This window comes from Ambystoma mexicanum, chromosome 2p (assembly GCF_040938575.1).
Source record: "Ambystoma mexicanum isolate Mex_15411 chromosome 2p, UKY_AmexF1_1, whole genome shotgun sequence".
Classification (NCBI taxonomy): Eukaryota; Metazoa; Chordata; class Amphibia; order Caudata; family Ambystomatidae; genus Ambystoma; species Ambystoma mexicanum.
Genome location: NC_090923.1, coordinates 1105889543 through 1105903113, shown reverse-complemented (window position 1 = coordinate 1105903113; position 13571 = coordinate 1105889543).

Sequence of the window (13571 nt, the reverse complement as noted above, 5' to 3'; positions counted from 1 at the left end):
ATCTGGACCAACACACAGGTACATCCAGTTTGTGATTCTGTATGGACGCTAGAGCTCTGTATGCTGCCGCAGGGCAGATGCACACTCTCCACCAAGAGGTGATAACTTGGTGGATCAGCTCTGTACGGAAAATAAGTGCATTGGCATTTCTGACCTTTTTGAAGGGTATGGCAACATATCCCTGCCATCTTATGCTAAAGAGACAGCAGTTTCAACCTTTTCAGAGCCTGACTTCAGTGACTCTAAACCCTGTTCTGAATGGGAGAGAGAATCTCTGCAGTATATTTCGAATGGATTATCCTCCCACGTATTCTTCATCTTTGATACCTCCAAGTCTGCGTGCAGCTTGCTTTGGATGTTCTTTTTTTTATAGAGTCGAGCATCGTGCAGTGTCAAGTCATGGTCCGTACTGTCCTCGGCTGTTACGTCGACGATGGTCCATGAAGCACGCACAGTGATGTTACCGGAGTTCAGTTTTCTCTGCATGCTAGTGTGCTTCGGAGCGACATCGCCTCAGCGAATTTTCAAAATAATGTATGACTTCAGACGTCGCTCCGTCATCTATTTGACACGTCCATGACTCCGAAGACCTGGTTTAAGCGGTGTGCCGACTGCAGGGCAGCAAAAATGTCCATCACAGACCCGCAGCGTGTATGTCTATGGTGTCTGGGAGCAGCCCACAAGGTTGATGATTGTGACTCGTACCAGTCCAACTGTCGAAGCCTTAAAGGAAAGAGAAGAGTAAGATCAAGGCTGGTGTAAACCGTCCCCTAAACCCCCCCCCCCCCCTCCATTACCCTGTCTAAAAGGAACTCTTCCTCTGATTCGAGGGATGTGTCCCTCGGGGAAAAAGCACTCTAGGCACCAGAAGCACTTGATCGAGACACACTAGTCATCCTCTCTCCAAAAAAAAAAAAGCAATGCCATAGTTCTTTGTTGACTGACATTTAAGAGTGCGGCTCCTCAGAATGCCCCTCTCAAGGAGTCAAAGAAAGTGAGCCACCCCCCCCCCCCTGTGTCTCGAAAGACCAGCAAGGGAGTCTGATGCATCTCCTTCCTGTGTGCCTAAGAGCCGTGGAAGAGGGGTTCCTTGACACAAGTCGAAGGATCCTTCGATGCACAAGATTCAATCTTCATCTTCCTCCTTGAAGACAAAATATTCATGGGATCAACTCCAGTCTCGAAGCTTTCCCCAAAGCTATCAAAGCCGTCGAGACTCACCAGAACCATTGTGGCATGTAATAAAATAAAGCCATTGAGGCAATCACTGACAGCTTCTTCGAAGTCATCAAAGCCCTCGGTGCATTCAGTGCATCAAAAGCCTTCGACAGATTTGACAAAATCATACAAATGTCTTCCTAGACCAGATTCTTTTAGATCTATGGGGTCCATCTTCGAAGAAGAGCACCAAGCTCCATTTTATTATGAATTTGGAACAACCAATGTTCCAGAAGAACTTTTCTCAATAGTCAAAAATGTAGAATCTTGTTGACTCTTAAGGAAACTAGTAGCTGGGAGATTTCTCCAGAAAATGATTTTGGAAACCCAGAGATGACTGGATATTCTGATCCATTTTACAGGTCTGTGATCAGTAAGGTGTCTGAATATTTCGAATGGTCCAAACCAGCTTCAATAACGGAGAAAGAGGACGACTGATCTATTAGACCGTGCTCCAGCAAAGGAAGCAGTATTTGCATTTAACTCTGCTTTGAGAGTGAGGATGATGGAAAATTGGCAGAAGCCAGATTCAATCCCACCAGTTAAACTTTTGAGGAAGAAATATAGAGCAGATTCCATAGATCCTACCTTCCTCATCAGGCATCCAAAGCCAGAACACCTGGTGGTTCAGGCTGCGACAGCATCCTCTGGAGTGTCAGCTTATCCTTCCACTCCTGACAAGGATGATGGAAAGGTGGATGCTATTGGGAAGTGTTTTTAGTGAAGGCAGTATGACCCTGAAATCTGGCAATACCACAAGTGCCCTGGCGAAATATACACATACCCTTTGGGGGGAGGGTCTGCCCTTGCAACAAATCTTATTCCGGAAGACCAGGAGAGGGACGGATTCCTAAATCCTGATTAACGATAGAATAGATGCCTTGAGGCAATCGTTGAAGCCCAGTGTGGATGCGCTTGACTCTAAGTAGAGCAATGGCTGCCAGTACAGTATTGAAAGGACTGGCAGGTTTTACGCCAGATGTCCAAACATGTTTGCTGGACGGTTACCAGACATTTGATCGAAAAAAATTGGTCGACTGGACAAATGGACGAACCAATTTTGGTCGAAAACCAAATGGTCGAATTTTTTATTTTTTTATTTTTACCCCTTTTTTTTCTAAAAAACCCTTTTACGAAAACCCGAAAAATATATATAAAAATAATTTAAAAAAAATTCGACCAGTTTTCACCTTGCTGGACATGTCCTTCGTTAGGACTTCATTGTTTGCTGAAAAAGCTGACCGCTGCTTAGAGAAACTGCAAGCTTCAAGAGCAGCAGCTAAATCTCTAGGGGCGGCAATGAGGCAACCTGTGCAACCCTAAGGACATGGGTGGAGAGGACATCCCTTTTTGTTTCTACACTTCCATCTCAAGAGGAAGAGTTCAGTTCTCAAAAGGGTCAGAGAAGGGCACCTTGTGGAGCAAGAGGGGGGAAGAACTCTCCATGCAACACTCGCTGAATTACCCTCAGCTGCAACTGGAGCATCAAATGACTCCCTCACCCACAAATCGGTAGGAGGCAGACTGTCACAACATCTCTGGAGTTGGCGAGGCATAACTTTGGATGCATGTTTGCTACAAACAGTGGCCTACGTTTACTGCCTTCCGTTCTTAAACAAATCCCCAGATTGCCCCTCGAAGATTCCGATCTTTATTGGTTCCAGATCTGCTCCTTCAATGGGAGATTCTCATCCTGTTGGAGAAAGGTGCAATAGGGTTGGTACCTGCAGCGGAGAGAAACCACGGTTTGTACTCTCCCTATTTCCTAATCCCCAACAAAGACAGTGAAACCCATCTTGGACTTGAAATGCTTGAAAAAGTTTCTCAGGGAAGGACAAGTTCAAGATGGTAACTCTTTAGCAGATCTTTCAGGCCCTTCGACTCCAGGATTCGTTGGTGTCGTTAGACCTTCAGGATGCTTGCTTTCATGTGCCCATCCATCAGAAGCACAGAAATTACCTGAGGTGTGTGGTTCCCATCTGTTTAGGGTTCTGACATTCAGGCTCACCTCTGCCCCAAGGGTCTTCAAGCTTATGGCAGTAGTGGCAGCAAGTCTAAGGAGGGAGGGGATTCACATGTACCCCTACCTGAACGACTGGTTCATCAGGATGGTTCTCTGGAATAGTCTGTCACCTCAGTCAGACTTGCCATTTCCTCCGCGAGCTGGGCTTCTCCCTGAATTTCAAGAAGTCCCACTTGACACCTTCATAATTTGTTGGAGCAGTCCTGTATTCAGCCTCTGGAAAAGCCTTGCCACCCGAGTTGAGTGATCAACATCTTTTGCAGATGGTTCAAATATTTGAGTACCCAACATCACCCGGCCTACGACTTCCCAAGGTTGCTCTGCATAATGGCATCCTACATTTTTCTGGTGCATGAAGCCCGTCTGAGAATGAGATCCCTTCAGTGGACTCTCAGATCCCAGTGGACTCAATTCTCTGGCAAAACAGACCTTCTCCAGGCCTCAACGAAGGTTGCTCAGCATCTCCTGTGTTGGGCCTGCCAAGAGAATATATTGAGGAGATCCATTTTGGCAACCATGGCCAGAGATGACGGACAGTTGTGATGGACGCCTCTGTCACAGGATGTGGAGCGCATACGAGAGTTCTTTCAGTTAGTGAACACTGGTCTCAGACGGAGTCGAGACTGGTTATTCCCTGAGCTAAGGGCAATCGGATTAGCTCTGATGGCCTTTCTGCCCTCAACATGGGGGAAAGGTGTCCAGATAATGACGGCCAACACAGTGGCCATGCACTGCTCCAAGAAAGAGAGGGGCTGTAGCGCCATTGCCCCTGTGCAGAGAGGCAATGCAGCTCTGGGCACTGAGAGAAGGAATCGTCGGGAAGAAAACTCAGCGGTGGACAATCTGAGCAAGCGGAGCACGACCTCTTATGAGTGGGAGTTACTTCAGGAAGTCCTTCTAGAGATCTTCGCACCTTGGGGATCCCCTCAAGTGGATCTGTTTGTGATCAGTGTCAACAAGTGCGAGCAGTTATGCTCAAGGGAATTTCACCCAACAGGAGCTCCAGTATATGTTTGTGGTGGGCTTGAGTTCCCTTTGCTGTATGAATTTCCTCCAGTCCCCATCATTCCTCACATGATCAGGAGGTTGAAGACGTTTGGCAAAATCATGATCTGAATTGGGCCAGGAGAACGTGGTACCCGGACCTTCTGGAAATGGCCATCTGCCTTCAAATTCGTCTTCCTCAAAGAGGCAAGAGGGAAGTTGCATTCTTGACCCATAGGTCAGGACTCTCAATCTTCATGCCTGGTGTCTGAGAGGGTGAGATATAAGGATGGGGACCTCCCACAAGACGTGATGGAGGTGTTGCTTTTGGCTAGAAGACCAGCAACTAAATCCCTATACTGCTGCCGTTGGAACAAGTTTTGCAACTGGTGCAGGGAAAAGAAAGTTGATCCTTTCACATGCAAACTTCCCACTGTTATTTCCTGTTCCACTTGACCCATTCAGGGTTACAAGTGACTACAGCCAAGGGCTACTTGGTGGCACTTTCTATTTTTAAGAGATCCCCTGATGAGGGATCGTACTTTAAAGTGCTGATTGTCTTAGTTTCTAAAAGGACTAACACATTTGTTTCCAATTCCTTTTATCATTCCAACATGGGACTTGAACTTAGTGTTAAAGGGCCTCATTGGGACTCCTTTTGAGCCATTACACTCCTGTCCTTTGAGGATGCTAACACTTAAAGCTGTCATCACATCTGCCTGCAGAGTAAGCTAACTGCAGGCCCTATATTCAAAACCACCTTTTAAGTCCTTTTTTTAAGGACAAGGTAGTGTTAAGGGTCCGTTCGTCTTTTCTGAAAGTTGTCGGAATTTCACTTAACGCAACGAATGGTCTTTCTGACATTTTACCCACTGCCTCATCGGTCAAAAGAGGCTTCACATACTATACCCTAGAAGGGTGCTAAGTTACTACGTTTCATGAACAGCTAATGTTCGTCAGGATGACTTAACTCTTTGTAGGTAATGCAGGACAAAGACTAGGTTTAGTGGTAACAAAACAAACCATTTCAAGATGGATAGTTATGTGCATTACCGAATGCTACTCACTAGCAGGAAAAGACTTGCCCGAAGGTTTAAGGGTGCATTCCACTAGAGTGGTGGCTTCTTCAGCTCTGGAAAGGGGTGTGTCGCTGCGTGTGTCTGTAGAGCGGGAACCTGGTCGTCCCTTCATACATTCAGCACATTTTACTACCTAGACTACGTCTGGGGAGGAGGCCAAATTTGGCAACGCTGTTCTTCATAATATTAACCAATAGAAATTCTTGTTGCCCACTTCCTAAGACAAACTGCTATGGGAGTGTATCAAAGATGAGGAATTGGTGCGGGTACACAATCCATTTGAAGAACAAGTTACGTACCTGTGGTAATGTTATTTCGAATGGATTGTGTCCTCCAACGTATTCCACATCTTTGACATGTAATGTCCACAGGTGTGGATTTAGGAAACTTTCATCATAGGGCATCCTGCGTCGATGACCTCCGGTCGATGTCCTTGAAGGCCACCGTCAAGGGCCACGTCAACGGATGTTATAAATAGGACGCACGGCACCCGTAGCCTCAGTTCCGTTTTTTCCGTGACCATGTTGCTTCGTGAAACTCGGTGCGCCTCGTGTGTTCGTTACAATGTCTTTCTCTTCGACCCCTCCGATTCCGCGGTCTGGCTTCAAGACCTACCGGGACTGCAAGTCGAAAATGTTTGTGGTGCTTGGGCGAGTCTTACAACACCGACGACTGTTCGAAATGCCAGTCGCTGACTGCCCTGACTTGCGGAAGGGGAAGCTCCAGCTAGGTAGGGGCTCTAAGCCTACGAAGTCCCAAAAATCAAAATAATCATCCAAAGGGGTTTCCACCGACGACTCGAGGGGTGACTCTCCGCGTCGGGAGAAGTCCCGGGGATCTCGGTCCAGGAGTGGTTCCCGCCATTCTTCCCGTCACCAGTCGCCTTCCCCGTCCTACTCGGAGGAGAGAGCCGTGAGGAAAGCGGCATACCCGACAAAGTCCTCGACTCCGGAGGAATGGGCTGCCTTTAAGGAGCAAATGTTAGCGATATTTCAATCGCAGGGCACAGGTCCGGTCGCGCCTTCTTACGAAGCCGGCCGGGATCGATCTCGTACCGTGGCTCGCACGCCTTCGGGCTAGGGTCCGCGACTCGCATAGGGAACCTTCGAGGTCCCGTTCGGACAAGGCTTCGGAGAGTCGAAAGAGACGTGCTTCTAGGTCTTGGTCCTCGTCCCTGCCGAGACCGATGCAACCCAGTAAGGGCTTGATGCCGACATCGACTCGGACGTTGATGCTTTGCCATCTTATCAGCCCACGTTGACGCCTTCGACGCTCATGAATTTGAGGTTGTCGACGCTCTTGGCGTCGACGCTGTCGGCGCTCTCGGCGCCTCTGGGAATTTTTGCCCGAAATTTGCCATAGGAGTACCCCGATGTGGTGGATCCTCCTAGGAAGGCTACGACGAAGTCTGTGAGGCCAGTTTTGGACTCCAGACCCTTTTCTGTCACCAGGCCTGGGTTTCAACTCCCTCTGGCTGACATTTATGAAGAGAAGGAACGGTCTGAGTTTGAGGCCCCTGGTGAACTTGATGAGGCTCCACTTTTTTCTGGAGACAGTCAGTTGGAGGAGTTGAGGCAGACCCTCCATGATGCCAGTGGGTTGGACACTTCTCCGGAAGTGGAATTTGGTAAGCCTGAGTCTGGGGCTCATGCAGCGTCTTCATACAGAAGGCTCATGGCTAGGTCTCGGAGTATCTGGGCTGGTCTAGTCCTCCTGAAGACTTTGTGTAGGATGATCTAACGGACATCTTAGATCAAGGGCCATCCTCTGACCTGGTATTACCATTTCATCTCACCTTACAGAAAAGGGTGGCAGCTGCTTGGCAGTCCCCGGAATCTCTTCCGGCTGTTAATAAATCTTTGACAAAGAAGTGCTGCCCTTCCGTTGGCGACCCGAGCTATTTATCTACTCACCGCACTCCCGAGAGTTTGGTGGTTCAGGCTGCTACAGCCACCTCGAGGCAGGCGGCGTACCCAACCATCCCTCCGGATAGGGACGACAAGCGCTTCGATGATTGGGATCAGAAAGTATTTTCTGCTGGGAGCATGGCTTTGAAATCGACCAACTCCAATTGTGCCTTGGCAAGGTTCTCACACACTCTGTGGAACTGTTTCTTTAGCAGCTGAGCATATTCTCGAGGGGGAAGAAAGGGATGGGTTCCTTGCTCTCATGCAAGACGGCAAGGATGCCATGTGCGAATCCCTTCAGTCGGGTTTGGATACGGCCGACAGTGTTAACCCATCCATGGCTGTGAGTACCGTTATACGCAGATTTGCTTGGTTGCGAAAGTCAGGGTTTGCTCCGGATGTGTAGGCCCGTCTTCTGAACATGCCCTCTGATGGCGCACATTTGTTTGGCAGCAAGGCTGACGAGAGCCTTGAGAGGTTGTAGACCTCAAAAGCTGCAGCGAAATCTTTAAGCGCAGCTGTGCGTCAACCTCTGCCTTTTCGTCCTAGGGTACAGCAGTGGAGGGGAGGTTCTTTTCGTTACTACTCCTTTGGTATAACGAGAGGGGCTGCCAGTCAAAGGGGCCAGCGAAAAGGTACCCGCGGTGGTCGGGGAAATCGAGGTGCCTAAGCCTTCAGGCACTGCCGCAGCCGCTTCCAAACAGTCATGAGGCCATGTACCATGGTTCGCTGGTTGGGGGCAGACTGTCTCAGCATCTTGAAGAGTGGCGAGCCATTGCTTCAGATGCGTGGGTTCTGGATACCATAGCCCACGGCTACTGCCTTCCCTTCCTTTAGCAACCTCACCTCAATCCACCGGGGGAGCTCTTTGAAGCTTCCGTATCCGCTCCTTGCGCAGGAAATCTTGACCCTGCTGGAGAAAGGGCTACAGGCACTAGTTCTATAGCGCGAGAGGAACAAGGGATGTTATTACCCTTATTTTTTGATCGCAAAGAAAGACGGGGGATTGAGACCCATCATGGACTTGCGTTGGTTGAACAAACTTCTCAGGAAGGACAAGTTCAAGATGGTTACTCTTTCTCAAGTCCTCCAGGCCCTTCAACTTCAGGATTTGTTGGTTTCTCTAGACCTACAAGATGCTTACTTTCATGTGCCAATTCATCCCGCGCACAGGAAGTACCTGAGGTTTACGGCCAGCGACTTGCACTTTGTTTCGAGTCCTGCCATTCGGATTGACCTCCACCCCGAGGGTCTTCACCAAGCTAATGGTGGTGGTGACAGAGTACCTCAGGCAAAGGGGGGGATTCAGGTCTACCCCTACCTGGATGACTGGCTGATCTGTGGGCGCTCTCCTGTGCAAGCGTTGGATCACCTTGGTCTTACCTTCCGCACCCTCCACAGGCTGGGCTTCTTTCTGAATTTCAAGAAGTCGCATCTGACACCTTGCCAACAGCTCCAGTACATCGGGGCTGTGTTAGACACGTCCTTGGGGAAGTGTTTGCCTCCCAGGGTAAGGGCTCATCACATTGTGCAGATGGTGGACAAGTTGCAACATGCCCAGAGTCTCCCGGCTTTTGAATTCTTAAGGTTGCTTGGCCCCCTGGCATCCTGCATTTTTCTGGCGCCAGAGGCCAGACTGTGGATGAGATCCCTGCAGTGGGTCCTCAAGATGCAGTGGTCACAGTTCTCAGGCAAGATGTCGGATCCCGTTCAGATTCCACTCTTGGTCTCCCAGGATGTCTGTGGTGGGCCAATGAAGGGAACCAGATGAGGGCGGGAACCGTTTTGGCAACCGTGGCCGGAGGCGACTGTAGTGACGGATGCTTCCCTCACAGGATGGGGCGCTCATGCCAACGACTTGACCGCCAGCAGTCATTGGTCTCCGTCGGAGTCCAAACTCCACATCAATCTGTTATAGCTGAGGGCCATCAGGCTAGCCCTGAAAGCTTTCCTGCCGTCTGTGCGGGAGAAGTGTCCCGATTATGACGGCCAACACAGTGGCCATGCATTACCTCAACAAAAAAGGGGGCAGGGGGGTAGGGTCACTCCCGTTGTGCAGACGGGCAATGCAGCTCTGGTTCTGGGCCATCCAGCAGGAGATTTTGATCTCGGCAGTTCATCTGGCCAGAGACGAAAATGTGGCAGCGGACACTCTGAGCAGGCAGAGCACAATCTCTCACGAGTGGGCGTTGGCTCAGGAAGTCCTTCAGGAGATCTTCGCCCTTTGGGGAACCCCGCAAGTGGATCTCTTCGCCACCCGTGTCAACTGGAAGTGCGAGAGATTCTGCTCAAGGGAATTTCCTCCGAGAGGAGCCTTAGCAAACACGTTCGTAGTGGATTGGTCATTCCTGCTGCTGTTTGCGTTTCCTCCAGTCCCCGTCATTCCTCAAGTATTGCGGAGGTTACGGAGGTTCGGTTCCCACATGATCCTCATTGCTCCGAATTGTGCCAGGAGAGCGTGGTACCCAGACCTTCTAGAAATGTCCATCTGCCCTCTGCGCCGTCTTCCCTACCGAGAAGATTTACTCTCGTGCGAAGGGGGGGGGGGGCAGGTTCTCCATCCAGTGGTCAAGACTCTCAACCTTCATGCTTGGTATCTGAAAGGTTGAGGTGTAAGGATTGGGACCTTCCGGATGATGTGATGGAGGTGTTGCTTTAGGCCAGGTGGCCGGCAACAAAATCCCTGTACCGTTGGCGTAAGTTCTGCGACTGGTGCAGAGGACACAATGTTGATCCTTTTCAGTGCTCCATTCCTATGGTTTTGTCTTTCTTACTTTCTTTGGCCCACAAGGGCCTTCAAATGGGTACCATTAAGGGTTACCTGGCGGCGCGGTTTATCTTTAAGGGCTCGTCTGAAGAATGTTCTTACTTAAGATTTCTTGATTTCTCAATTCCTTAAAGGACCGACTAATATTTTCCCGCCGTCCCCTTTCCAGGTGCCGGGTTGGGATTTAAATTTGGTTTTTAAATTTCTCATGGGTGCTCGGTTTGAACCTTTGCACTCATGTCCTTTGAGGTTATTGTCCTTCAAGACTGTGTTCTTGGTTGCGGTTACTTCCGCTCGCAGAGTGAGTGAATTGCAGGCACTTTCATCTAAGCCAACCTTTGCTGTGTTTCACAAGGACAGGGTTGTACTGCGGGTACGTCCTTCTTTTCTACCTAAGGTAGTATCTAAATTTCATTTGAGTCAGAAGGTGGTTCTTCATCTTTCTACCCTCCTCATCCTGGTAAGGAAGAGGAGTGACTCCATCAGTTCGATCGTAGAAGAGCTCTGAGCTTTTACATTTCAGTGCCATGCAGAGGGGGGGGGGACGGAGGAGGAGGAGGAGGAGGAGGAGGGGGGGGGGGGGAGTCCTAGAGTTAACTAACAAATAACTGGTACCCTCAACAGGAGTGGGCGGGTCCTAGAGAGTGGGAGGGAGCCTAAGGACACAGATCACAGCATGCAGGTACACCGTTCAGGGGTGGGGGAGCTAGAAGAAGAGGGGCTAAGGGCACAGAGCAAAGCAAAATAGCACCATTTGGGGGGTAAGGAGGGCTAGGCAGTGGGCGAGGTCCTAAAGGGCACAGTTCTGCAGTAAATAGTAACCAAAAAGTGGGGACTGGGGAAAAAAAGAAGGGAAAGACAAAAAACACAAAGTACAGCTGACCGCTGGAGGGGGAGAGCCAAAGATGACTAAAGCCATATAACTGCCCCTCTGACTGTCCTCACTACTTCAAGGGGACCTAAAGAGTTCATATAGACCCTGGAGTGTGAAAAGGCCTTTATTGGCCTGAAAGAATCCTCAGGTCCCTGGTCTCGGGGGAAGCTGATTGGAAGATACCTTTCTTAATGCAGGCAGAGGCCTATGACACTGGGGTAGTAGGAAAACTGTCCCAGCTTAATGGCAAAGGTGAGGGCCCACCGTCACATCAGCTACCAGTTTAGGTGTGGCGAACTCGGGTGTCCCGAGGTGGTGTAAAAATGTTTTTTGATTATATGGTGCCTTAGGAAGCTGAAGTCCTACCTACATGGGACTCACTTCACTGTGTATGCTCACCCTAAGCCTTTGAAGTGATTGGTGAATATTAAGGGAGAGAATCCAAAGTGGCTCAGCCGGATCATAAGTCTACCTATTGGGCCTAGGCCAGATCCCAAATTTAGCAATGCTGATGGGCTGTCTAACTGGGATAACCGACTGGAACAGAGTACCCATCCAGGGGTGCATTAGTTTCCCCTGTACCTAGTCTTGTAGGCTGGGGGGGGAGGGGCGAGAGGTATCAAATATTTCTCTTAACAGCACCAATCTCTCAATTTCTATGGACCTCCAGCCTTTTTGCTTTTATTTTTTAATCTGACCTCTTTTTGTAGTGCAGCCTTCACCTTTACTATACAGGTTTCTGCTCATTTGTCATGAAGAACTGACATTTCCTTCAGGCTGTCCGTACTGGGAAACATTGTTTCCCTTAGTCTTGTTACATTATCACTTTTGGTTACTTTTTATCATTGTACAATGCCATCTTACACTGCAGTACAATGGGGCACACTTTTTGTTTTACTCTAGACAAACACTCTGAGGATTTCTGGTTACTCGGTGTGCCTAAGGGACAAGCTGGTGGCAGCAGTTACTTTTTGCTATTTTTTGGTGTCTTTTACTTAGCCATATTACGTTTGCAGCCCTCCTGTGGCTAGTGTCCTAACATGGCCGTGCCACAAGGTTTATTAGTTTGTCCCTTGGCCATCTTTTCACTAACCCTTCTGCCTGACCTGTGAGGACAGGAAAATCCTTATGTGGACTTGTGTTTTTGCTGCAAGAAAGTGGGTTGGGACTGAATCCACAAACTGGGTTCAGTGTGCCTGAATGGTATGTATGAGCTGTGCCAGCAGTGATCCTGATTGGACCACTGCTAGGGTGTTTGGGCCACATCTCTAATTGGCTAGTGGGAGCTTCTGCTATCTTTTTGTATAAGAGGTGGATCCCTGCAACCATTCTTCTGAGATTCTGAAGGAGCCAAGTATCCTGGCCACCTGCAAGACGTATAAGGAGACCATGGTCCCGTTGGAAGAAGGCCTGGTGACCAACTTCTGCTGCTGTCCTGGAAGAACACTGTCTTGTAGGTGATATTTAGCAGTCCTGCGAAGGAGCTGCGTCCCTGGGAGTGGAGGGAACATCCATTCTGGAAGTCGGCTCTGAGTCCTGTGAAGAAGAGCCCTTGGAAGTGCCCCAGCTCAGAGTTTGGGCTACCTTGCTGCAGACGTCGCCGTTCATTGTTGAGGCCTGGAAATGTGAGGATTGACAGCTTGGGCTACAGTACTCATCTCCACCCAAGTTTGTGGTTCGAGCATCAAAGGTACCTGGATTACGAGGCGAAGTCTGACAGTTACAAGTGTGTCCTCCTGCGTTGCCGTGCATAGATTGCCGTCATCCAAAACCACCTCCCTGCATCCAGTGCTTTGCTGAGAGGGGACCTGCATCAAGTTCTTCTGCATTCACCAAACTGAAGACCTTGCGCCAGCATTTGTCACCGACTGGAGAAGTGCTTGAACCTGCAACCCCTGGGCATCAAGGACTGTGGCTGATGGTGGGAAAAGCGACCCTGGACCCTCTTGTGAGGACCTGCCAAGTCCTAAGAAGAATCTGAGGATGGGGGCTGAGTTGTAACAGTACTTAGAACACAACACTGTACTGTATTGTAACAGTACTTACCTGAACCCCTAAATCCCTTTTAAAAGTTTGGTAACTTTTGAAAAGTCGACAAGTTGGGAAAGTGGGGGGCACTTATTAGCTGGGATAACTAGTCCTTTACCCTTTGAAACTCTTCATTGGACCCCAGAAGCCCTGCACTAACATTTTCCCATCTCACAAAACTGTGTGGACCTTTGGTGTACTTTTGGGCACAAGGGCTCATACATCTTAGGGATGGACTTTTACCCTTAGGGTTATATCTCTTTGGACCTGTAGTGCTGTATACTAATACGTATCGTCCTTTGCAGTGATTTGTTCTATATTTTGCCCTATTTAGTGATTGTATATATGTATCTTTTTAGTATTGTGTGATATTGCTTGCTAGTAGTAATTTTGTCATAGTTTTATATGGCCATTAATAAATATGTATATAATGGTCCAAGTGTGTTCTTTGACTTTTCATTGTTTACTCATTGGGGACCCTTACCAGGCTCACCACTCTTGAGACTTAACCTTGACCTCTCTCTTTCAATTGGTTTGGCTGTTCCTCCTGAGTTTTCCCAGTCACTAAACTAGGTTGGCCTTCTATACATCTTTCCACCTGGCCAGAGTATAGAAACTCAGTCCAACACTACTTCTTCGCACAGTTCTGGCCATCATTTCCTCAATTCTTTCAAGAAATCGACCACACAAA